The sequence below is a fragment of the Hypomesus transpacificus genome, chromosome 26, assembly GCF_021917145.1.
Source record: "Hypomesus transpacificus isolate Combined female chromosome 26, fHypTra1, whole genome shotgun sequence".
Lineage (NCBI taxonomy): Eukaryota > Metazoa > Chordata > Actinopteri > Osmeriformes > Osmeridae > Hypomesus > Hypomesus transpacificus.
Window position 1 is genome coordinate 4633230 of NC_061085.1, and position 21870 is coordinate 4655099.

Genomic DNA, 21870 nt, shown 5'->3' on the forward strand with positions numbered 1-21870 from the left:
CATGAGACAGATGCAAACATTCCTGTGACTGATTTTCGTTTGAACAATCAATGTAAATCCACTCAGAACATGATCCCTTCATCCAAGTTCCATTCAAGAACTCGGAACAGTCATCAACGGTGGTAGGACAGTGAACAAAGCCACACCTTTCCACCAGATTCCTGCTCAGAAGGGAACATCTGCATCTTCATCATGGATAGCGAGACCACTCCTTAGAAACACATTTCTCAAAGAACAAACTATAGAAATGATCCCTGAAAGTATAGTCTTGCTTGATGGTTTGGGAACAACCTGGCTTTATATCTCGAGGAGCGCATACGCACCTCTGGTTTCCCAAGCCATCTGAACGGTCGACACCTGTAACAATCAATCATGCAGAAGCCGCGACACGTGGAATCTGTCTCTTGGTCAAAGACATTTCACGCAGAGTTCTGAAATCTCCCACATGACAAAACGTTGCAGAGAGAACCAAAGTGTTGGTTTGGATCAGTGGATTCCTTGCATAGAGAGAACCAAATTGTGGAATCAGCTAAACTTGGCACGGATCCAAGTATCGATCAACATCAAGGCCGTTATTGCAACCGCAATCGCTCCACATCCCAGCCGTGTCGCAAATCGCACAGTCCAGCACATCATGAGACAGATGCAAACATTACTGTGACTGATTTTCGTTTGAACAATCAATGTAAATCCACTCAGAACATGATCCCTTCATCCAAGTTCCATTCAAGAACTCGGAACAGTCATCAACGGTGGTAGGACAGTGAACAAAGCCACACCTTTCCACCAGATTCCTGCTCAGAAGGGAACATCTGCATCTTCATCATGGATAGCGAGACCACTCCTTAGAAACACATTTCTCAAAGAACAAACTATAGAAATGATCCCTGAAAGTATAGTCTTGCTTGATGGATTGGGAACAACCTGGCTTTATATCTCGAGGAGCGCATACGCACCTCTGGTTTCCAAAGCCATCTGAACGGTCGACGACTGTAACAATCAATTATGCAGAAGCCGAGACACGGCAAATCTGTCTCTTGGTCAAAGACATTTCACGCAGACTTCTGAAATCTTCCACATGACAAAACGTTGCAGAGAGAACCAAAGTGTTGGTTTGGATCAGTGGATTCCTTGCATAGAGAGAACCAAATTGTGGAATCAGCTAAACTTGGCACGGATCCAAGTATCGATCAACATCAAGGCCGTTATTGCAACCGCAATCGCTCCACATCCCAGCAGTGTCGCAAATCGCACAGTCCAGCACATCATGAGACAGATGCAAACATTACTGTGACTGATTTTCGTTTGAACAATCAATGTAAATCCACTCAGAACATGATCCCTTCATCCAAGTTCCATTCAAGAACTCGGAACAGTCATCAACGGTGGTAGGACAGTGAACAAACCACACCTTTCCACCAGATTCCTGCTCAGAAGGGAACATCTGCATCTTCATCATGGATAGCGAGACCACTCCTTAGAAACACATTTCTCAAAGAACAAACTATAGAAATGATCCCTGAAAGTATAGTCTTGCTTGATGGATTGGGAACAACCTGGCTTTATATCTCGAGGAGCGCATACGCACCTCTGGTTTCCAAAGCCATCTGAACGGTCGACGACTGTAACAATCAATTATGCAGAAGCCGCGACACGGCAAATCTGTCTCTTGGTCAAAGACATTTCACGCAGAGTTCTGAAATCTTCCACATGACAAAACGTTGCAGAGAGAACCAAAGTGTTGGTTTGGATCAGTGGATTCCTTGCATAGAGAGAACCAAATTGTGGAATCAGCTAAACTTGGCACGGATCCAAGTATCGATCAACATCAAGGCCGTTATTGCAACCGCAATCGCTCCACATCCCAGCAGTGTCGCAAATCGCACAGTCCAGCACATCATGAGACAGATGCAAACATTACTGTGACTGATTTTCGTTTGAACAATCAATGTAAATCCACTCAGAACATGATCCCTTCATCCAAGTTCCATTCAAGAACTCGGAACAGTCATCAACGGTGGTAGGACAGTGAACAAAGCCACACCTTTCCACCAGATTCCTGCTCAGAAGGGAACATCTGCATCTTCATCATGGATAGCGAGACCACTCCTTAGAAACACATTTCTCAAAGAACAAACTATAGAAATGATCCCTGAAAGTATAGTCTTGCTTGATGGATTGGGAACAACCTGGCTTTATATCTCGAGGAGCGCATACGCACCTCTGGTTTCCAAAGCCATCTGAACGGTCGACGACTGTAACAATCAATTATGCAGAAGCCGAGACACGGCAAATCTGTCTCTTGGTCAAAGACATTTCACGCAGAGTTCTGAAATCTTCCACATGACAAAACGTTGCAGAGAGAACCAAAGTGTTGGTTTGGATCAGTGGATTCCTTGCATAGAGAGAACCAAATTGTGGAATCAGCTAAACTTGGCACGGATCCAAGTATCGATCAACATCAAGGCCGTTATTGCAACCGCAATCGCTCCACATCCCAGCCGTGTCGCAAATCGCACAGTCCAGCACATCATGAGACAGATGCAAACATTCCTGTGACTGATTTTCGTTTGAACAATCAATGTAAATCCACTCAGAACATGATCCCTTCATCCAAGTTCCATTCAAGAACTCGGAACAGTCATCAACGGTGGTAGGACAGTGAACAAAGCCACACCTTTCCACCAGATTCCTGCTCAGAAGGGAACATCTGCATCTTCATCATGGATAGCGAGACCACTCCTTAGAAACACATTTCTCAAAGAACAAACTATAGAAATGATCCCTGAAAGTATAGTCTTGCTTGATGGTTTGGGAACAACCTGGCTTTATATCTCGAGGAGCGCATACGCACCTCTGGTTTCCCAAGCCATCTGAACGGTCGACACCTGTAACAATCAATCATGCAGAAGCCGCGACACGTGGAATCTGTCTCTTGGTCAAAGACATTTCACGCAGAGTTCTGAAATCTCCCACATGACAAAACGTTGCAGAGAGAACCAAAGTGTTGGTTTGGATCAGTGGATTCCTTGCATAGAGAGAACCAAATTGTGGAATCAGCTAAACTTGGCACGGATCCAAGTATCGATCAACATCAAGGCCGTTATTGCAACCGCAATCGCTCCACATCCCAGCCGTGTCGCAAATCGCACAGTCCAGCACATCATGAGACAGATGCAAACATTACTGTGACTGATTTTCGTTTGAACAATCAATGTAAATCCACTCAGAACATGATCCCTTCATCCAAGTTCCATTCAAGAACTCGGAACAGTCATCAACGGTGGTAGGACAGTGAACAAAGCCACACCTTTCCACCAGATTCCTGCTCAGAAGGGAACATCTGCATCTTCATCATGGATAGCGAGACCACTCCTTAGAAACACATTTCTCAAAGAACAAACTATAGAAATGATCCCTGAAAGTATAGTCTTGCTTGATGGATTGGGAACAACCTGGCTTTATATCTCGAGGAGCGCATACGCACCTCTGGTTTCCAAAGCCATCTGAACGGTCGACGACTGTAACAATCAATTATGCAGAAGCCGAGACACGGCAAATCTGTCTCTTGGTCAAAGACATTTCACGCAGACTTCTGAAATCTTCCACATGACAAAACGTTGCAGAGAGAACCAAAGTGTTGGTTTGGATCAGTGGATTCCTTGCATAGAGAGAACCAAATTGTGGAATCAGCTAAACTTGGCACGGATCCAAGTATCGATCAACATCAAGGCCGTTATTGCAACCGCAATCGCTCCACATCCCAGCCGTGTCGCAAATCGCACAGTCCAGCACATCATGAGACAGATGCAAACATTCCTGTGACTGATTTTCGTTTGAACAATCAATGTAAATCCACTCAGAACATGATCCCTTCATCCAAGTTCCATTCAAGAACTCGGAACAGTCATCAACGGTGGTAGGACAGTGAACAAAGCCACACCTTTCCACCAGATTCCTGCTCAGAAGGGAACATCTGCATCTTCATCATGGATAGCGAGACCACTCCTTAGAAACACATTTCTCAAAGAACAAACTATAGAAATGATCCCTGAAAGTATAGTCTTGCTTGATGGATTGGGAACAACCTGGCTTTATATCTCGAGGAGCGCATACGCACCTCTGGTTTCCAAAGCCATCTGAACGGTCGACGACTGTAACAATCAATTATGCAGAAGCCGAGACACGGCAAATCTGTCTCTTGGTCAAAGACATTTCACGCAGACTTCTGAAATCTTCCACATGACAAAACGTTGCAGAGAGAACCAAAGTGTTGTTTGGATCAGTGGATTCCTTGCATAGAGAGAACCAAATTGTGGAATCAGCTAAACTTGGCACGGATCCAAGTATCGATCAACATCAAGGCCGTTATTGCAACCGCAATCGCTCCACATCCCAGCCGTGTCGCAAATCGCACAGTCCAGCACATCATGAGACAGATGCAAACATTCCTGTGACTGATTTTCGTTTGAACAAACAATGTAAATCCACTCAGAACATGATCCCTTCATCCAAGTTCCATTCAAGAACTCGGAACAGTCATCAACGGTGGTAGGACAGTGAACAAAGCCAAACCTTTCCACCAGATTCCTGCTCAGAAGGGAACATCTGCATCTTCATCATGGATAGCGAGACCACTCCTTAGAAACACATTTCTCAAAGAACAAACTATAGAAATGATCCCTGAAAGTATAGTCTTGCTTGATGGTTTGGGAACAACCTGGCTTTATATCTCGAGGAGCGCATACGCACCTCTGGTTTCCAAAGCCATCTGAACGGTCGACGACTGTAACAATCAATTATTCAGAAGCCGCGACACGGCAAATCTGTCTCTTGGTCAAAGACATTTCACGCAGAGTTCTGAAATCTTCCACATGACAAAACTTTGCAGAGAGAACCAAAGTGTTGGTTTGGATCAGTGGATTCCTTGCATAGAGAGAACCAAATTGTGGAATCAGCTAAACTTGGCACGGATCCAAGTATCGATCAACATCAAGGCCGTTATTGCAACCGCAATCGCTCCACATCCCAGCAGTGTCGCAAATCGCACAGTCCAGCACATCATGAGACAGATGCAAACATACCTGTGACTGATTTTCGTTTGAACAATCAACGTAAATCCACTCAGAACATGATCCCTTCATCCAAGTTCCATTCAAGAACTCGGAACAGTCATCAACCGTGGTAGGACAGTGAACAAAGCCACACCTTTCCACCAGATTCCTGCTCAGAAGGAAACATCTGCATCTTCATCATGGATAGCGAGACCACTCCTTAGAAACACATTTCTCAAAGACTTCTCAATAGATTTATTTCCATAACAAGACAAAACAAACATCAGGCCCACTAACCACTCGGACCACACCGGTCAAGGAAAACAAAAACAGGTGAAAATACAACACAAACAAAACCTTACAAACAAAACCACAGACATCAACCAGCCAGAAAAACAACCAAAACAGGAGAAAAAACCATCACAGTCCACAAACCCTCCAACTACACATCAAAGGTCAAAAACCCCACTAGGGGAACAGAGGCCGCCACCTCTCTAGGGCGGCGTGGTACCCCCAACGGACCCTCTCCATCTCCCTCCTCCTCTGGAGCTCGGCCCTCACTCTCCACACCACCCCTCCCACACCCCAGTCCACCCGGTGGCGCACCAGCTCCCTTCGAGCGTCCCAGAGGACTGTCTTCCCCACCGACAGCAGGAGCCAGAGCAGGAAACCCTCCCGCCCCCTCCCCCGCAGGCCCAACCCCAACATTAGTAGGTCCCAGGACAGGGACAGGGCCCCCAAGCCGCGGAAGACGCGGCCCAGCTCCCCCCACACCTCCTTCACAAAGCTACATTCGACGAAGGCGTGAGCTACCGTCTCCTCCACACCTCCACAGGCCGCCCGCGGACACGTACGCAGCCGGGAGAGGCCGTGATTGTGGAGGACCTCCCTGACCGGCAGCCTCCTTAGGACCCCCAGCCAGTTGAGGTCCCGCTCCCGGTTGGACAGGCCCCGGTGGTTGACGAAGGCCCACCCGGCCGGGCCCACCCCGTCGGCCCCCTCTTCAATACCAGGGCGTTGTACAGGCCCCGGTGGTCGAGGCACAGGTCCCACTCCCGACACGCCGCATGACGACCGGCCCACCCCACCACCTGCCCGTAGTGGGGCGGGAGCGCCTCGCCCTTGGGCCTCGAGTTGTCCCAGGACCCCACCAGCCGCCTGAGGGGAAAGGACAACCAGAAAAACAAAAAGGCCTCGCACTGGTGTCCACACGGGCTCCTCAGGCACCGGCAGAGGAAAGAAAAAAGCAGGGTGTCCAGCTTCAAGGGGATGTCCGGGACCCCCCTCCCGCCCACCCCCACCTGCTGGTGCATCCAGTCCCTCTTCACATACTCGTGCCCCCCCCACACGAAGGAGAAGACGTCCCGCACCAGGGGCGCCCTCAGATCCGACGGCAGGGGGAACACGGGCGCTAGGTAAATGAGTGAGGGCAGGATGTCGGCCTTCACCGCCAACACCCTGCCGCTCAGGGTGAGCCCACGGGCCCTCCACAGCCCCATCTTGGTCCGGACCGCTGCCAGGCACTTCCTCCAGTTGAGGGCCCCGCTCCCCTCCACCGCGAAGTCCACCCCGAGGACCCTCATGGGCCCCGGGCACGGAGACGGGCCCCGGGCACGGAGACAGGCCGCCCACACCGTCCTCCCTCCCCGCCCACGGCCCAAAAAACTTTACGCAGGACTTCCCCAGGTTGACCCTGGCCCCTGACACCTCCCCGAACCGACCCAACAGCTCCACCACCCTCCTCACCGACCCCTCCGACGTGAGGAAAAGGGTCATGTCGTCTGCGTACAGGGAGATCCGCAGCTCCTCCGGGCCCCCACCAGGCAGACGCAGGCCCGCCACCCCCGCGTCCACCCTGATGGCCTCCGCCAGTGGCTCCAGATACATTATGAACAGCAGGGGAGACAAAGGGCACCCCTGCCGGACCCCCGACAGCTGCGGCACCACCTCCCCCAAGTGCCCGTTCACCGCAACCCTGCTGCCCACCCCCGTGTACAGAACCCCCACCCACCGCAAAAACCGAGGCCCAAAACCCACCCTCTCCATCACCGAAAACAAAAACCCGTGATCCACCCTGTCGAACGCCTTCTCCATATCCAGGCCCACCAGCATCAGGTGGACCCCCCGCTCCCTCACCCAGTGCAGGCAGTCCCGGACCAGGCCCGTGTTAAAGTGGACCCTGCGCCCCTCCACTCCGCACGTCTGGTCCATGTGGACCACGTGTGGCAGCGCCGCCCGGAGCCTCCGCGCCACCACCCTGGCCAGGATTTTGTAGTCCGCGCAGAGCAGAGTGATGGGCCGGTAGTTGCCCATCAGTTCCCGGTCCCCTTTTTTGAAGAGGAGGCTGAGGACCCCCACCCGCATGGTGGCCCCTAGAAGTCCCCCCTCCAGCACCGCCGCCAGCACCTCCACCAGGTCCGGTCCCAGGATCCCCCAGAAGGCGACGAAAAACTCCCGGGGCAGGCCGTCGAGCCCGGGCACCTTCCCCGCCGGCAGTCCCCGCATGGCCTCCTCCACCTCCGCCAGGGACAGAGGCCGCTCAAGGTCCTCCGCCACCTCTGCCGGCACCCTCCCGGGCAGGCCCGCCACAAAGTGGTCAGCCCCCTCCCTGTCCACCCCCCGCAGTCCGAAGGCCTCCCTATAGTGGGCGGTCGCCACCCCCACCATCCCCTTGGGGTCAGTGACCTGGGCCCCATCCTCCGCCCGAAGTCCCGGGATGACGCTGCGCGTCCTGGCTGCCCGGACCTGGCGGAAAAAGAAGGCCCCGGACACCTCCCCCAACTCGAAAGCGTCCGCCCGGCTCCGGAAGAGGAAGGCCTCGGCCCTGGCCCGGAAGTAGGAGGCCAGCCTCCCCTTGACCACCTCCATGCCCTCCACGTCCGTCCCCTCCCCACGGTTCTCCGCTGCCAGCAGGTGGTACAAGGCCCTCTGGAGGCCGGACAGCTCCGCCCTCTCCGCCCGCGCTCTCCCAGCTCGGAAGTCCGTGGCCAGGGTCCGGGTGTGGACCTTGACGGCTTCCTACCAGTCCACCACAGACCCAAAGTAGGGCTTGAGGGAGGCCCAGACCTCATAGTGGTCCCCGAAACAGGCCTGGAAAGCCTCCTCCTCAAGGATCCGCGGGTCGAGGCGCCAATAACCCCTCCCGTGCACCGGAGCATCCACCCCGAAGGTCACCCGGAGCTGGTGATGGTCCGAAAACCATACCGGCGTGACCTCCGCAACCCCGACCACCGCCGTGCTGGGTACAAAAACAAAGTCGATCCGACTGCAGTCCCCCCGTGAGTTGCCCCACGTGTAACCCTCCCCCCTTGCGTGCACAGCCCTATAACAGTCCTTCAACAAAAAAACCCCCACCACATCCCGTACATGCTTAGGCGTAGGAGCGCGTAGGAGCGCCTGGAGCAGTCGCGAAACAGGTGCCCGTCCTCGCCACAATGATGGCACTTCTTGGGGGCCCGGCAGGAAGCAGCGCCGTGCCCTGCCTCCCCACAGTTCCGGCACCGCAGCTGGGCGCACCCGGTGGCCACGTGCCCGAAAACCCGGCACTTCCTGTAAAAGGCGGGCTGCCCGGAGTAAAAAAGAAACCCCCTCTCGGCCCCGATGGTAAAGTAGGCCGGGGGGGTGCCGGAGGCCGTCCGCCCCCTCCGGATCGTCGGCCAGCAGGACCCGGTACTGCCTCCGGGAAGCCCAGATCCCGTATCCGTCCCGCAGGTAGCGTACCTGGGGGTCCACCTTGCCATACTTCCCCAGGAAGCCCGCAATCGTTCCGTCCCCCACGTACGGGTTGTAGAGCAGCAACGTGATGACCCGCAAGCTAGTCTTGCACAGCGACTCCACCGTCAACTTGGATAGCGGTTCCTCCCCCGCCTTGGCCCGGCACAGCGCCGCCACCTCCCTGAACCGATCGTCCCTGGAGACGGAGAGCTCGTAGCCCCCCTCCGCCAGGTTAAACTGCAGACAAAAAACCTCCGCCGGAGCCAGTCCTAAGGCCCCCATCACCACCTTCCGAATGAACCAGTCCCGGTCCCCAACTCCAAAACCCTCCTCCGTCAAAGAAAAACGCAACGTGTTGCGAAGGGCGGCCCCAGCCGCCTGAGAAGAACTCCTCCCAGCCATCGTGCACTGGAGGTCAAAAAAGCTGCCCCAAAACCCCGAAAAAAATAAAACGCAAGACTAGAGGAGGGCCCCATACACCGCACCACACCATCCACCCCCCCTTAACCGCGAAACCCCCGAAAAACGCCAATCGCCACGCTCGTCGGTCGCCGTCCTTCCTCCTGCCGTCTCCGTCCTTCCTCCGCCGCCGATCTCCTCCAAAGTCCTCGTTTGTCGCCCTCTAATCACGTCTCAGCTAGACTTCATAGACTACGATATTGCCTCTGCGAAAGGATAGCCGACCAAGCAAGAGGGAATTCGGCCTGGTGTTGGAGCACAGCCGAGCCATGGACGGTGTCCCGTTCTTGGATTCAAGCCTATGTTGAAGACCAATTTAGGATCGAGCGTGTTGGCGCATTCTTTAAAAATGCCTTGGATGTTACGGAAAGTATTGACCAAAAGAGCGGGTGGGTGAGCTTTGTTGGACTTTTGCGGAGCCAATCCTGAAGCATGACGCTAGTGCGAGAGCAAGGCATTGTGGGTAATATGCTGCAACGGTGCCTACTGAGGCCAAGCGTGCTGGGGAACTGTAAGGGTTTACGGGCCTCACGCTGAACCACCAAACCTACCTCTGTGCCAGAGAGCGCCGGGGGGCACAGCGGCTGAATCACCTGGGATCATTGCCAAAACACGGACGCACTGTCTTTCACACCGACGTCAGCCTCCGTGGAGGCGATCAAAAATTGTCAACGCTGGCTATATTTCAAGCCAATCCTGACGGGGTATTGGGTTAAGTTTTCAACCAGCAATAATCACGTCTCAGCTAGACTTCATAGACTACGATATTGCCTCTGCGAAAGGATAGCCGACCAAGCAAGAGGGAATTCGGCCTGGTGTTGGAGCACAGCCGAGCCATGGACGGTGTCCCGTTCTTGGATTCAAGCCTATGTTGAAGACCAATTTAGGATCGAGCGTGTTGGCGCATTCTTTCAAAATGCCTTGGATGTTACGGAAAGTATTGAGCAAAAGAGCGGGTGGGTGAGCTTTGGTGGGTGAGCTTTGTTGGACTTTTGCGGAGCCAATCCTGAAGCATGACGCTAGTGCGAGAGCAAGGCATTGTGGGTAATATGCTGCAACGGTGCCTACTGAGGCCAAGCGTGCTGGGGAACTGTAAGGGTTTACGGGCCTCACGCTGAACCACCAAACCTACCTCTGTGCCAGAGAGCGCCGGGGGGCACAGCGGCTGAATCACCTGGGATCATTGCCAAAACACGGACGCACTGTCTTTCACACCGACGTCAGCCTCCGTGGAGGCGATCAAAAATTGTCAACGCTGGCTATATTTCAAGCCAATCCTGACGGGGTATTGGGTTAAGTTTTCAACCAGCAATAATCACGTCTCAGCTAGACTTCATAGACTACGATATTGCCTCTGCGAAAGGATAGCCGACCAAGCAAGAGGGAATTCGGCCTGGTGTTGGAGCACAGCCGAGCCATGGACGGTGTCCCGTTCTTGGATTCAAGCCTATGTTGAAGACCAATTTAGGATCGAGCGTGTTGGCGCATTCTTTCAAAATGCCTTGGATGTTACGGAAAGTATTGAGCAAAAGAGCGGGTGGGTGAGCTTTGGTGGGTGAGCTTTGTTGGACTTTTGCGGAGCCAATCCTGAAGCATGACGCTAGTGCGAGAGCAAGGCATTGTGGGTAATATGCTGCAACGGTGCCTGCTGAGGCCGAGCGTGCTGGGGAACTGTAAGGGTTCACGGGCCTCACACGCTGAACCACCAAACCTACCTCTGTGCCAGAGAGCGCGGGGCGGCACAGCGGCTGAATCACCATGGATCATTGCCAAAACACGGACGCACGAGAGCAAGGCATTGTGGGTAATATGCTGCAACGGTGCCTGCTGAGGCCAAGCGTGCTGGGGAACTGTAAGGGTTCACGGGCCTCACACGCTGAACCACCAAACCTACCTCTGTGCCAGAGAGCGCCGGGCGGCACAGCGGCTGAATCACCAGGAATCATTGCCAAAACACGGACGCACTGTCTTACACACCGACGTCAGCCTCCGTGGAGGCGATCAAAAATTGTCAAGGCTGGCTATATTTCAAGCCAATCCTGACGGGGTATTGGGTTAAGTTTTCAACCAGCAATAATCACGTCTCAGCTAGACTTCATAGACTACGATATTGCCTCTGCGAAAGGATAACCGACCAAGCAAGAGGGAATTCGGCCTGGTGTTGGAGCACAGCCGAGCCATTGACGGTGTCCCGTTCTTGGATTCAAGCCTATGTTGAAGACCAATTTAGGATCGAGCGTGTTGGCGCATTCTTTCAAAATGCCTTGGATGTTATGGAAAGTATTGAGCAAAAGAGCGGGTGGGTGAGCTTTGGTGGATGAACTTTGTTGGACTTTTGCGGAGCCAATCCTGAAGCATGACGCTAGTGCGAGAGCAAGGCATTGTGGGTAATATGCTGCAACGGTGCCTACTGAGGCCAAGCGTAGTGGGGAACTGTAAGGGTTCACGGGCCTCACGCTGAACCACCAAACCTACCTCTGTGCCAGAGAGCGCCGGGGGGCACAGCGGCTGAATCACCTGGGATCATTGCCAAAACACGGACGCACTGTCTTTCACACCGACGTCCCAGCTCTCCCCCGGACCCTGCCGCTGGGTACAAAAACAAAGTCGATCCGACTGCGGTCCCCCCGTGAGTTGCCCCACGTTTAACCCTCCCCCCTTGCGTGCACAGCCCTATAACCGTCCTGCAACAAAAAAAAAACCCACCACATCCCGTACATGTTGCGCCGTGAAATCCCCCTCCCCATCCAAAGAAACATTAAAGTCCCCACCCAACACCAAAACCCTATCCGTGACACAAACATCCGCCAGCGCCAAGAACACCCCCTTGCGCTCCCGACGCTGGGCCGGAGCATACACGTTGATAAAACGAAAAGAAACCCCCCTCCACGCCGCATCCACCACCAAAACCTTCCCCTGGACCACAGAAAAACTCCCCGACACCCTGAAATCCCAGTCCCCAAACAAAATACCCACCCCCGAGGAATGCACCCCCCCCACACCCCAGCAGGACTCCCGCCTCCCCCAGCCCCGTTGGAAAACCCCCACATCCCTCCCGTCCCTCAAGTGAGCCTCCTGCACGAAGCACACGTGAAAAGACACCCCCCCCCAGATACAGAAACACCCCCGCCCTCTTCACAGCCCCTTGCATCCCCCGAACATTAACGGTACAAACAATAAAGTCACCCATCGGGAAGCTTGTCCATGAAGTCCAAGCCTGTCTCCACTCAGAACATGATCCCTTCATCCAAGTTCCATTCAAGAACTCGGAACAGTCATCAACGGTGGTAGGACAGTGAACAAAGCCACACCTTTCCACCAGATTCCTGCTCAGAAGGGAACATCTGCATCTTCATCATGGATAGCGAGACCACTCCTTAGAAACACTTTTCTCAAAGAACAAACTATAGAATTGATCCCTGAAAGTATAGTCTTGCTTGATGGTTTGGGAACAACCTGGCTTTATATCTCGAGGAGCGCATACGCACCTCTGGTTTACAAAGCCATCTGAACGGTCGACGACTGTAACAATCAATTATTCAGAAGCCGCGACACGGCAAATCTGTCTCTTGGTCAGACATTTCACGCAGACTTCTGAAATCTTCCACATGACAAAACGTTGCAGAGAGAACCAAAGTGTTGTTTGGATCAGTGGATTCCTTGCATAGAGAGAACCAAATTGTGGAATCAGCTAAACTTGGAACGGATCCAAGTATCGATCAACATCAAGGCCGTTATTGCAACCGCAATCGCTCCACATCCCAGCAGTGTCGCAAATTGCACAGTCCAGCACATCATGAGACAGATGCAAACATTACTGTGACTGATTTTCGTTTGAACAATCAATGTAAATCCACTCAGAACATGATCCCTTCATCCAAGTTCCATTCAAGAACTCGGAACAGTCATCAACGGTGGTAGGACAGTGAACAAAGCCACACCTTTCCACCAGATTCCTGCTCAGAAGGGAACATCTGCATCTTCATCATGGATAGCGAGACCACTCCTTAGAAACACATTTCTCAAAGAACAAACTATAGAAATGATCCCTGAAAGTATAGTCTTGCTTGATGGATTGGGAACAACCTGGCTTTATATCTCGAGGAGCGCATACGCACCTCTGGTTTCCAAAGCCATCTGAACGGTCGACACCTGTAACAATCAATCATGCAGAAGCCGCGACACGTGGAATCTGTCTCTTGGTCAAAGACATTTCACGCAGAGTTCTGAAATCTTCCACATCACAAAACGTTGCAGAGAAAAACCAAAGTGTTGGTTTGGATCAGTGGATTCCTTGCATAGAGAGAACCAAATTGTGGAATCAGCTAAACTTGGCACGGACCCAAGTATCGATCAACATCAAGGCCGTTATTGCAATCGCTCCACATCCTAGCAGTGTCGCAAATCGCACAGTCCAGCACCTCATGAGACAGATGCAAACATTACTGTGACTGATTTTCGTTTGAACAATCAATGTAAATCCACTCAGAACATGATCCCTTCATCCAAGTTCCATTTAAGAACTCGGAACAGTCATCAACGGTGGTAGGACAGTGAACAAAGCCACACCTTTCCACCAGATTCCTGCTCAGAAGGGAACATCTGCATCTTCATCATGGATAGCGAGACCACTCCTTAGAAACACATTTCTCAAAGAACAAACTATAGAAATGATCCCTGAAAGTATAGTCTTGCTTGATGGTTTGGGAACAACCTGGCTTTATATCTCGAGGAGCGCATACGCACCTCTGGTTTCCAAAGCCATCTGAACGGTCGACGACTGTAACAATCAATTATTCAGAAGCCGCGACACGGCAAATCTGTCTCTTGGTCAAAGACATTTCACGCAGAGTTCTGAAATCTTCCACATGACAAAACTTTGCAGAGAGAACCAAAGTGTTGGTTTGGATCAGTGGATTCCTTGCATAGAGAGAACCAAATTGTGGAATCAGCTAAACTTGGCACGGATCCAAGTATCGATCAACATCAAGGCCGTTATTGCAACCGCAATCGCTCCACATCCCAGCAGTGTCGCAAATCGCACAGTCCAGCACATCATGAGACAGATGCAAACATTACTGTGACTGATTTTCGTTTGAACAATCAATGTAAATCCACTCAGAACATGATCCCTTCATCCAAGTTCCATTCAAGAACTCGGAACAGTCATCAACGGTGGTAGGACAGTGAACAAAGCCACACCTTTCCACCAGATTCCTGCTCAGAAGGGAACATCTGCATCTTCATCATGGATAGCGAGACCACTCCTTAGAAACACATTTCTCAAAGAACAAACTATAGAAATGATCCCTGAAAGTATAGTCTTGCTTGATGGATTGGGAACAACCTGGCTTTATATCTCGAGGAGCGCATACGCACCTCTGGTTTCCAAAGCCATCTGAACGGTCGACGACTGTAACAATCAATTATGCAGAAGCCGCGACACGGCAAATCTGTCTCTTGGTCAAAGACATTTCACGCAGACTTCTGAAATCTTCCACATGACAAAACGTTGCAGAGAGAACCAAAGTGTTGGTTTGGATCAGTGGATTCCTTGCATAGAGAGAACCAAATTGTGGAATCAGCTAAACTTGGCACGGATCCAAGTATCGATCAACATCAAGGCCGTTATTGCAACCGCAATCGCTCCACATCCCAGCAGTGTCGCAAATCGCACAGTCCAGCACATCATGAGACAGATGCAAACATTACTGTGACTGATTTTCGTTTGAACAATCAATGTAAATCCACTCAGAACATGATCCCTTCATCCAAGTTCCATTCAAGAACTCGGAACAGTCATCAACGGTGGTAGGACAGTGAACAAAGCCACACCTTTCCACCAGATTCCTGCTCAGAAGGGAACATCTGCATCTTCATCATGGATAGCGAGACCACTCCTTAGAAACACATTTCTCAAAGAACAAACTATAGAAATGATCCCTGAAAGTATAGTCTTGCTTGATGGATTGGGAACAACCTGGCTTTATATCTCGAGGAGCGCATACGCACCTCTGGTTTCCAAAGCCATCTGAACGGTCGACGACTGTAACAATCAATTATGCAGAAGCCGCGACACGGCAAATCTGTCTCTTGGTCAAAGACATTTCACGCAGACTTCTGAAATCTTCCACATGACAAAACGTTGCAGAGAGAACCAAAGTGTTGTTTGGATCAGTGGATTCCTTGCATAGAGAGAACCAAATTGTGGAATCAGCTAAACTTGGCACGGATCCAAGTATCGATCAACATCAAGGCCGTTATTGCAACCGCAATCGCTCCACATCCCAGCAGTGTCGCAAATCGCACAGTCCAGCACATCATGAGACAGATGCAAACATTACTGTGACTGATTTTCGTTTGAACAATCAATGTAAATCCACTCAGAACATGATCCCTTCATCCAAGTTCCATTCAAGAACTCGGAACAGTCATCAACGGTGGTAGGACAGTGAACAAAGCCACACCTTTCCACCAGATTCCTGCTCAGAAGGGAACATCTGCATCTTCATCATGGATAGCGAGACCACTCCTTAGAAACACATTTCTCAAAGAACAAACTATAGAAATGATCCCTGAAAGTATAGTCTTGCTTGATGGATTGGGAACAACCTGGCTTTATATCTCGAGGAGCGCATACGCACCTCTGGTTTCCAAAGCCATCTGAACGGTCGACACCTGTAACAATCAATCATGCAGAAGCCGCGACACGTGGAATCTGTCTCTTGGTCAAAGACATTTCACGCAGAGTTCTGAAATCTTCCACATGACAAAACGTTGCAGAGAGAACCAAAGTGTTGGTTTGGATCAGTGGATTCCTTGCATAGAGAGAACCAAATTGTGGAATCAGCTAAACTTGGCACGGATCCAAGTATCGATCAACATCAAGGCCGTTATTGCAATCGCTCCACATCCCAGCAGTGTCGCAAATCGCACAGTCCAGCACATCATGAGACAGATGCAAACATTACTGTGACTGATTTTCGTTTGAACAATCAATGTAAATCCACTCAGAACATGATCCCTTCATCCAAGTTCCATTCAAGAACTCGGAACAGTCATCAACGGTGGTAGGACAGTGAACAAAGCCACACCTTTCCACCAGATTCCTGCTCAGAAGGGAACATCTGCATCTTCATCATGGATAGCGAGACCACTCCTTAGAAACACATTTCTCAAAGAACAAACTATAGAAATGATCCCTGAAAGTATAGTCTTGCTTGATGGATTGGGAACAACCTGGCTTTATATCTCGAGGAGCGCATACGCACCTCTGGTTTCCAAAGCCATCTGAACGGTCGACGACTGTAACAATCAATTATTCAGAAGCCGCGACACGGCAAATCTGTCTCTTGGTCAAAGACATTTCACGCAGACTTCTGAAATCTTCCACATGACAAAACGTTGCAGAGAGAACCAAAGTGTTGTTTGGATCAGTGGATTCCTTGCATAGAGAGAACCAAATTGTGGAATCAGCTAAACTTGGCACGGATCCAAGTATCGATCAACATCAAGGCCGTTATTGCAACCGCAATCGCTCCACATCCCAGCAGTGTCGCAAATCGCACAGTCCAGCACATCATGAGACAGATGCAAACATTACTGTGACTGATTTTCGTTTGAACAATCAATGTAAATCCACTCAGAACATGATCCCTTCATCCAAGTTCCATTCAAGAACTCGGAACAGTCATCAACGGTGGTAGGACAGTGAACAAAGCCACACCTTTCCACCAGATTCCTGCTCAGAAGGGAACATCTGCATCTTCATCATGGATAGCGAGACCACTCCTTAGAAACACATTTCTCAAAGAACAAACTATAGAAATGATCCCTGAAAGTATAGTCTTGCTTGATGGATTGGGAACAACCTGGCTTTATATCTCGAGGAGCGCATACGCACCTCTGGTTTCCAAAGCCATCTGAACGGTCGACACCTGTAACAATCAATCATGCAGAAGCCGCGACACGTGGAATCTGTCTCTTGGTCAAAGACATTTCACGCAGAGTTCTGAAATCTTCCACATGACAAAACGTTGCAGAGAGAACCAAAGTGTTGGTTTGGATCAGTGGATTCCTTGCATAGAGAGAACCAAATTGTGGAATCAGCTAAACTTGGCACGGATCCAAGTATCGATCAACATCAAGGCCGTTATTGCAATCGCTCCACATCCCAGCAGTGTCGCAAATCGCACAGTCCAGCACATCATGAGACAGATGCAAACATTACTGTGACTGATTTTCGTTTGAACAATCAATGTAAATCCACTCAGAACATGATCCCTTCATCCAAGTTCCATTCAAGAACTCGGAACAGTCATCAACGGTGGTAGGACAGTGAACAAAGCCACACCTTTCCACCAGATTCCTGCTCAGAAGGGAACATCTGCATCTTCATCATGGATAGCGAGACCACTCCTTAGAAACACATTTCTCAAAGAACAAACTATAGAAATGATCCCTGAAAGTATAGTCTTGCTTGATGGATTGGGAACAACCTGGCTTTATATCTCGAGGAGCGCATACGCACCTCTGGTTTCCAAAGCCATCTGAACGGTCGACGACTGTAACAATCAATTATTCAGAAGCCGCGACACGGCAAATCTGTCTCTTGGTCAAAGACATTTCACGCAGAGTTCTGAAATCTTCCACATGACAAAACTTTGCAGAGAGAACCAAAGTGTTGGTTTGGATCAGTGGATTCCTTGCATAGAGAGAACCAAATTGTGGAATCAGCTAAACTTGGCACGGATCCAAGTATCGATCAACATCAAGGCCGTTATTGCAACCGCAATCGCTCCACATCCCAGCAGTGTCGCAAATCGCACAGTCCAGCACATCATGAGACAGATGCAAACATTACTGTGACTGATTTTCGTTTGAACAATCAATGTAAATCCACTCAGAACATGATCCCTTCATCCAAGTTCCATTCAAGAACTCGGAACAGTCATCAACGGTGGTAGGACAGTGAACAAAGCCACACCTTTCCACCAGATTCCTGCTCAGAAGGGAACATCTGCATCTTCATCATGGATAGCGAGACCACTCCTTAGAAACACATTTCTCAAAGAACAAACTATAGAAATGATCCCTGAAAGTATAGTCTTGCTTGATGGATTGGGAACAACCTGGCTTTATATCTCGAGGAGCGCATACGCACCTCTGGTTTCCAAAGCCATCTGAACGGTCGACGACTGTAACAATCAATTATGCAGAAGCCGCGACACGGCAAATCTGTCTCTTGGTCAAAGACATTTCACGCAGACTTCTGAAATCTTCCACATGACAAAACGTTGCAGAGAGAACCAAAGTGTTGTTTGGATCAGTGGATTCCTTGCATAGAGAGAACCAAATTGTGGAATCAGCTAAACTTGGCACGGATCCAAGTATCGATCAACATCAAGGCCGTTATTGCAACCGCAATCGCTCCACATCCCAGCAGTGTCGCAAATCGCACAGTCCAGCACATCATGAGACAGATGCAAACATTCCTGTGACTGATTTTCGTTTGAACAATCAATGTAAATCCACTCAGAACATGATCCCTTCATCCAAGTTCCATTCAAGAACTCGGGACAGTCATCAACGGTGGTAGGACAGTGAACAAAGCCACACCTTTCCACCAGATTCCTGCTCAGAAGGGAACATCTGCATCTTCATCATGGATAGCGAGACCACTCCTTAGAAACACATTTCTCAAAGAACAAACTATAGAAATGATCCCTGAAAGTATAGTCTTGCTTGATGGTTTGGGAACAACCTGGCTTTATATCTCGAGGAGCGCATACGCACCTCTGGTTTCCAAAGCCATCTGAACGGTCAACGACTGTAACAATCAATTATTCAGAAGCCGCGACACGGCAAATCTGTCTCTTGGTCAAAGACATTTCACGCAGACTTCTGAAATCTTCCACATGACAAAACGTTGCAGAGAGAACCAAAGTGTTGTTTGGATCAGTGGATTCCTTGCATAGAGAGAACCAAATTGTGGAATCAGCTAAACTTGGCACGGATCCAAGTATCGATCAACATCAAGGCCGTTATTGCAACCGCAATCGCTCCACATCCCAGCAGTGTCGCAAATCGCACAGTCCAGCACATCATGAGACAGATGCAAACATTACTGTGACTGATTTTCGTTTGAACAATCAATGTAAATCCACTCAGAACATGATCCCTTCATCCAAGTTCCATTCAAGAACTCGGGACAGTCATCAACGGTGGTAGGACAGTGAACAAAGCCACACCTTTCCACCAGATTCCTGCTCAGAAGGGAACATCTGCATCTTCATCATGGATAGCGAGACCACTCCTTAGAAACACATTTCTCAAAGAACAAACTATAGAAATGATCCCTGAAAGTATAGTCTTGCTTGATGGTTTGGGAACAACCTGGCTTTATATCTCGAGGAGCGCATACGCACCTCTGGTTTCCAAAGCCATCTGAACGGTCAACGACTGTAACAATCAATTATTCAGAAGCCGCGACACGGCAAATCTGTCTCTTGGTCAAAGACATTTCACGCAGACTTCTGAAATCTTCCACATGACAAAACGTTGCAGAGAGAACCAAAGTGTTGTTTGGATCAGTGGATTCCTTGCATAGAGAGAACCAAATTGTGGAATCAGCTAAACTTGGCACGGATCCAAGTATCGATCAACATCAAGGCCGTTATTGCAACCGCAATCGCTCCACATCCCAGCAGTGTCGCAAATCGCACAGTCCAGCACATCATGAGACAGATGCAAACATTACTGTGACTGATTTTCGTTTGAACAATCAATGTAAATCCACTCAGAACATGATCCCTTCATCCAAGTTCCATTCAAGAACTCGGAACAGTCATCAACGGTGGTAGGACAGTGAACAAAGCCACACCTTTCCACCAGATTCCTGCTCAGAAGGGAACATCTGCATCTTCATCATGGATAGCGAGACCACTCTTTAGAAACACATTTCTCAAAGAACAAACTATAGAAATGATCCCTGAAAGTATAGTCTTGCTTGATGGTTTGGGAACAACCTGGCTTTATATCTCGAGGAGCGCATACGCACCTCTGGTTTCCAAAGCCATCTGAACGGTCGACGACTGTAACAATCAATTATTCAGAAGCCGCGACACGGCAAATCTGTCTCTTGGTCAAAGACATTTCACGCAGACTTCTGAAATCTTCCACATGACAAAACGTTGCAGAGAGAACCAAAGTGTTGTTTGGATCAGTGGATTCCTTGCATAGAGAGAACCAAATTGTGGAATCAGCTAAACTTGGCACGGATCCAAGTATCGATCAACATCAAGGCCGTTATTGCAACCGCAATCGCTCCACATCCCAGCAGTGTCGCAAATCGCACAGTCCAGCACATCATGAGACAGATGCAAACATTACTGTGACTGATTTTCGTTTGAACAATCAATGTAAATCCACTCAGAACATGATCCCTTCATCCAAGTTCCATTCAAGAACTCGGAACAGTCATCAACGGTGGTAGGACAGTGAACAAAGCCACACCTTTCCACCAGATTCCTGCTCAGAAGGGAACATCTGCATCTTCATCATGGATAGCGAGACCACTCCTTAGAAACACATTTCTCAAAGAACAAACTATAGAAATGATCCCTGAAAGTATAGTCTTGCTTGATGGTTTGGGAACAACCTGGCTTTATATCTCGAGGAGCGCATACGCACCTCTGGTTTCCAAAGCCATCTGAACGGTCGACGACTGTAACAATCAATTATGCAGAAGCCGCGACACGGCAAATCTGTCTCTTGGTCAAAGACATTTCACGCAGACTTCTGAAATCTTCCACATGACAAAACATTGCAGAGAGAACCAAAGTGTTGTTTGGATCAGTGGATTCCTTGCATAGAGAGAACCAAATTGTGGAATCAGCTAAACTTGGCACGGATCCAAGTATCGATCAACATCAAGGCCGTTATTGCAACCGCAATCGCTCCACATCCCAGCAGTGTCGCAAATCGCACAGTCCAGCACATCATGAGACAGATGCAAACATTACTGTGACTGATTTTCGTTTGAACAATCAATGTAAATCCACTCAGAACATGATCCCTTCATCCAAGTTCCATTCAAGAACTCGGAACAGTCATCAACGGTGGTAGGACAGTGAACAAAGCCACACCTTTCCACCAGATTCCTGCTCAGAAGGGAACATCTGCATCTTCATCATGGATAGCGAGACCACTCCTTAGAAACACATTTCTCAAAGAACAAACTATAGAAATGATCCCTGAAAGTATAGTCTTGCTTGATGGTTTGGGAACAACCTGGCTTTATATCTCGAGGAGCGCATACGCACCTCTGGTTTCCAAAGCCATCTGAACGGTCAACGACTGTAACAATCAATTATTCAGAAGCCGCGACACGGCAAATCTGTCTCTTGGTCAAAGACATTTCACGCAGACTTCTGAAATCTTCCACATGACAAAACGTTGCAGAGAGAACCAAAGTGTTGTTTGGATCAGTGGATTCCTTGCATAGAGAGAACCAAATTGTGGAATCAGCTAAACTTGGCACGGATCCAAGTATCGATCAACATCAAGGCCGTTATTGCAACCGCAATCGCTCCACATCCCAGCAGTGTCGCAAATCGCACAGTCCAGCACATCATGAGACAGA

The 21870-nt window shown here is 49.7% G+C and overlaps 26 non-coding genes and 1 pseudogene across 26 annotated transcripts; all 27 read right to left on the minus strand.

The window, feature by feature from the left end:
• Positions 1-57: 57 nt before the first annotated feature.
• Positions 58-270, minus strand: LOC124487736. The gene has a single exon (XR_006958497.1). It is a non-coding gene; the product is annotated as a small nucleolar RNA U3 (small nucleolar RNA).
• A 420-nt stretch (positions 271-690) lies between these two features.
• On the minus strand, positions 691-903 carry LOC124487737. The gene has a single exon (XR_006958498.1). It is a non-coding gene; the product is annotated as a small nucleolar RNA U3 (small nucleolar RNA).
• Positions 904-1323: 420 nt separating this feature from the next.
• Positions 1324-1535, minus strand: LOC124487655. The gene has a single exon (XR_006958425.1). It is a non-coding gene; the product is annotated as a small nucleolar RNA U3 (small nucleolar RNA).
• A 420-nt stretch (positions 1536-1955) lies between these two features.
• On the minus strand, positions 1956-2168 carry LOC124487739. Its single transcript, XR_006958500.1, has one exon. It is a non-coding gene; the product is annotated as a small nucleolar RNA U3 (small nucleolar RNA).
• A 420-nt stretch (positions 2169-2588) lies between these two features.
• Positions 2589-2801, minus strand: LOC124487740. Its single transcript, XR_006958501.1, has one exon. It is a non-coding gene; the product is annotated as a small nucleolar RNA U3 (small nucleolar RNA).
• Positions 2802-3221: 420 nt separating this feature from the next.
• Positions 3222-3434, minus strand: LOC124487741. The gene has a single exon (XR_006958502.1). It is a non-coding gene; the product is annotated as a small nucleolar RNA U3 (small nucleolar RNA).
• A 420-nt stretch (positions 3435-3854) lies between these two features.
• Positions 3855-4067, minus strand: LOC124487742. Its single transcript, XR_006958503.1, has one exon. It is a non-coding gene; the product is annotated as a small nucleolar RNA U3 (small nucleolar RNA).
• A 419-nt stretch (positions 4068-4486) lies between these two features.
• LOC124487690 lies at positions 4487-4699 on the minus strand. The gene has a single exon (XR_006958458.1). It is a non-coding gene; the product is annotated as a small nucleolar RNA U3 (small nucleolar RNA).
• Positions 4700-5119: 420 nt separating this feature from the next.
• Positions 5120-5299, minus strand: LOC124487715 (annotated as a pseudogene).
• A 4571-nt stretch (positions 5300-9870) lies between these two features.
• Positions 9871-10012, minus strand: LOC124487719. The gene has a single exon (XR_006958481.1). It is a non-coding gene; the product is annotated as a U4 spliceosomal RNA (small nuclear RNA).
• Positions 10013-10451: 439 nt separating this feature from the next.
• LOC124487720 lies at positions 10452-10593 on the minus strand. Its single transcript, XR_006958482.1, has one exon. It is a non-coding gene; the product is annotated as a U4 spliceosomal RNA (small nuclear RNA).
• Positions 10594-11213: 620 nt separating this feature from the next.
• Positions 11214-11355, minus strand: LOC124487718. The gene has a single exon (XR_006958480.1). It is a non-coding gene; the product is annotated as a U4 spliceosomal RNA (small nuclear RNA).
• Positions 11356-12449: 1094 nt separating this feature from the next.
• Positions 12450-12662, minus strand: LOC124487698. Its single transcript, XR_006958466.1, has one exon. It is a non-coding gene; the product is annotated as a small nucleolar RNA U3 (small nucleolar RNA).
• Positions 12663-13079: 417 nt separating this feature from the next.
• Positions 13080-13292, minus strand: LOC124487743. The gene has a single exon (XR_006958504.1). It is a non-coding gene; the product is annotated as a small nucleolar RNA U3 (small nucleolar RNA).
• Positions 13293-13707: 415 nt separating this feature from the next.
• Positions 13708-13920, minus strand: LOC124487717. Its single transcript, XR_006958479.1, has one exon. It is a non-coding gene; the product is annotated as a small nucleolar RNA U3 (small nucleolar RNA).
• Positions 13921-14340: 420 nt separating this feature from the next.
• LOC124487744 lies at positions 14341-14553 on the minus strand. The gene has a single exon (XR_006958505.1). It is a non-coding gene; the product is annotated as a small nucleolar RNA U3 (small nucleolar RNA).
• Positions 14554-14973: 420 nt separating this feature from the next.
• Positions 14974-15186, minus strand: LOC124487745. Its single transcript, XR_006958506.1, has one exon. It is a non-coding gene; the product is annotated as a small nucleolar RNA U3 (small nucleolar RNA).
• A 419-nt stretch (positions 15187-15605) lies between these two features.
• Positions 15606-15818, minus strand: LOC124487746. The gene has a single exon (XR_006958507.1). It is a non-coding gene; the product is annotated as a small nucleolar RNA U3 (small nucleolar RNA).
• Positions 15819-16232: 414 nt separating this feature from the next.
• Positions 16233-16445, minus strand: LOC124487747. Its single transcript, XR_006958508.1, has one exon. It is a non-coding gene; the product is annotated as a small nucleolar RNA U3 (small nucleolar RNA).
• Positions 16446-16864: 419 nt separating this feature from the next.
• LOC124487748 lies at positions 16865-17077 on the minus strand. The gene has a single exon (XR_006958509.1). It is a non-coding gene; the product is annotated as a small nucleolar RNA U3 (small nucleolar RNA).
• A 414-nt stretch (positions 17078-17491) lies between these two features.
• LOC124487750 lies at positions 17492-17704 on the minus strand. The gene has a single exon (XR_006958511.1). It is a non-coding gene; the product is annotated as a small nucleolar RNA U3 (small nucleolar RNA).
• A 420-nt stretch (positions 17705-18124) lies between these two features.
• LOC124487751 lies at positions 18125-18337 on the minus strand. Its single transcript, XR_006958512.1, has one exon. It is a non-coding gene; the product is annotated as a small nucleolar RNA U3 (small nucleolar RNA).
• A 419-nt stretch (positions 18338-18756) lies between these two features.
• On the minus strand, positions 18757-18969 carry LOC124487663. Its single transcript, XR_006958433.1, has one exon. It is a non-coding gene; the product is annotated as a small nucleolar RNA U3 (small nucleolar RNA).
• Positions 18970-19388: 419 nt separating this feature from the next.
• LOC124487664 lies at positions 19389-19601 on the minus strand. The gene has a single exon (XR_006958434.1). It is a non-coding gene; the product is annotated as a small nucleolar RNA U3 (small nucleolar RNA).
• A 419-nt stretch (positions 19602-20020) lies between these two features.
• Positions 20021-20233, minus strand: LOC124487671. The gene has a single exon (XR_006958440.1). It is a non-coding gene; the product is annotated as a small nucleolar RNA U3 (small nucleolar RNA).
• A 419-nt stretch (positions 20234-20652) lies between these two features.
• On the minus strand, positions 20653-20865 carry LOC124487752. Its single transcript, XR_006958513.1, has one exon. It is a non-coding gene; the product is annotated as a small nucleolar RNA U3 (small nucleolar RNA).
• A 419-nt stretch (positions 20866-21284) lies between these two features.
• On the minus strand, positions 21285-21497 carry LOC124487753. Its single transcript, XR_006958514.1, has one exon. It is a non-coding gene; the product is annotated as a small nucleolar RNA U3 (small nucleolar RNA).
• Between the last annotated feature and the right edge of the window lie 373 nt (positions 21498-21870).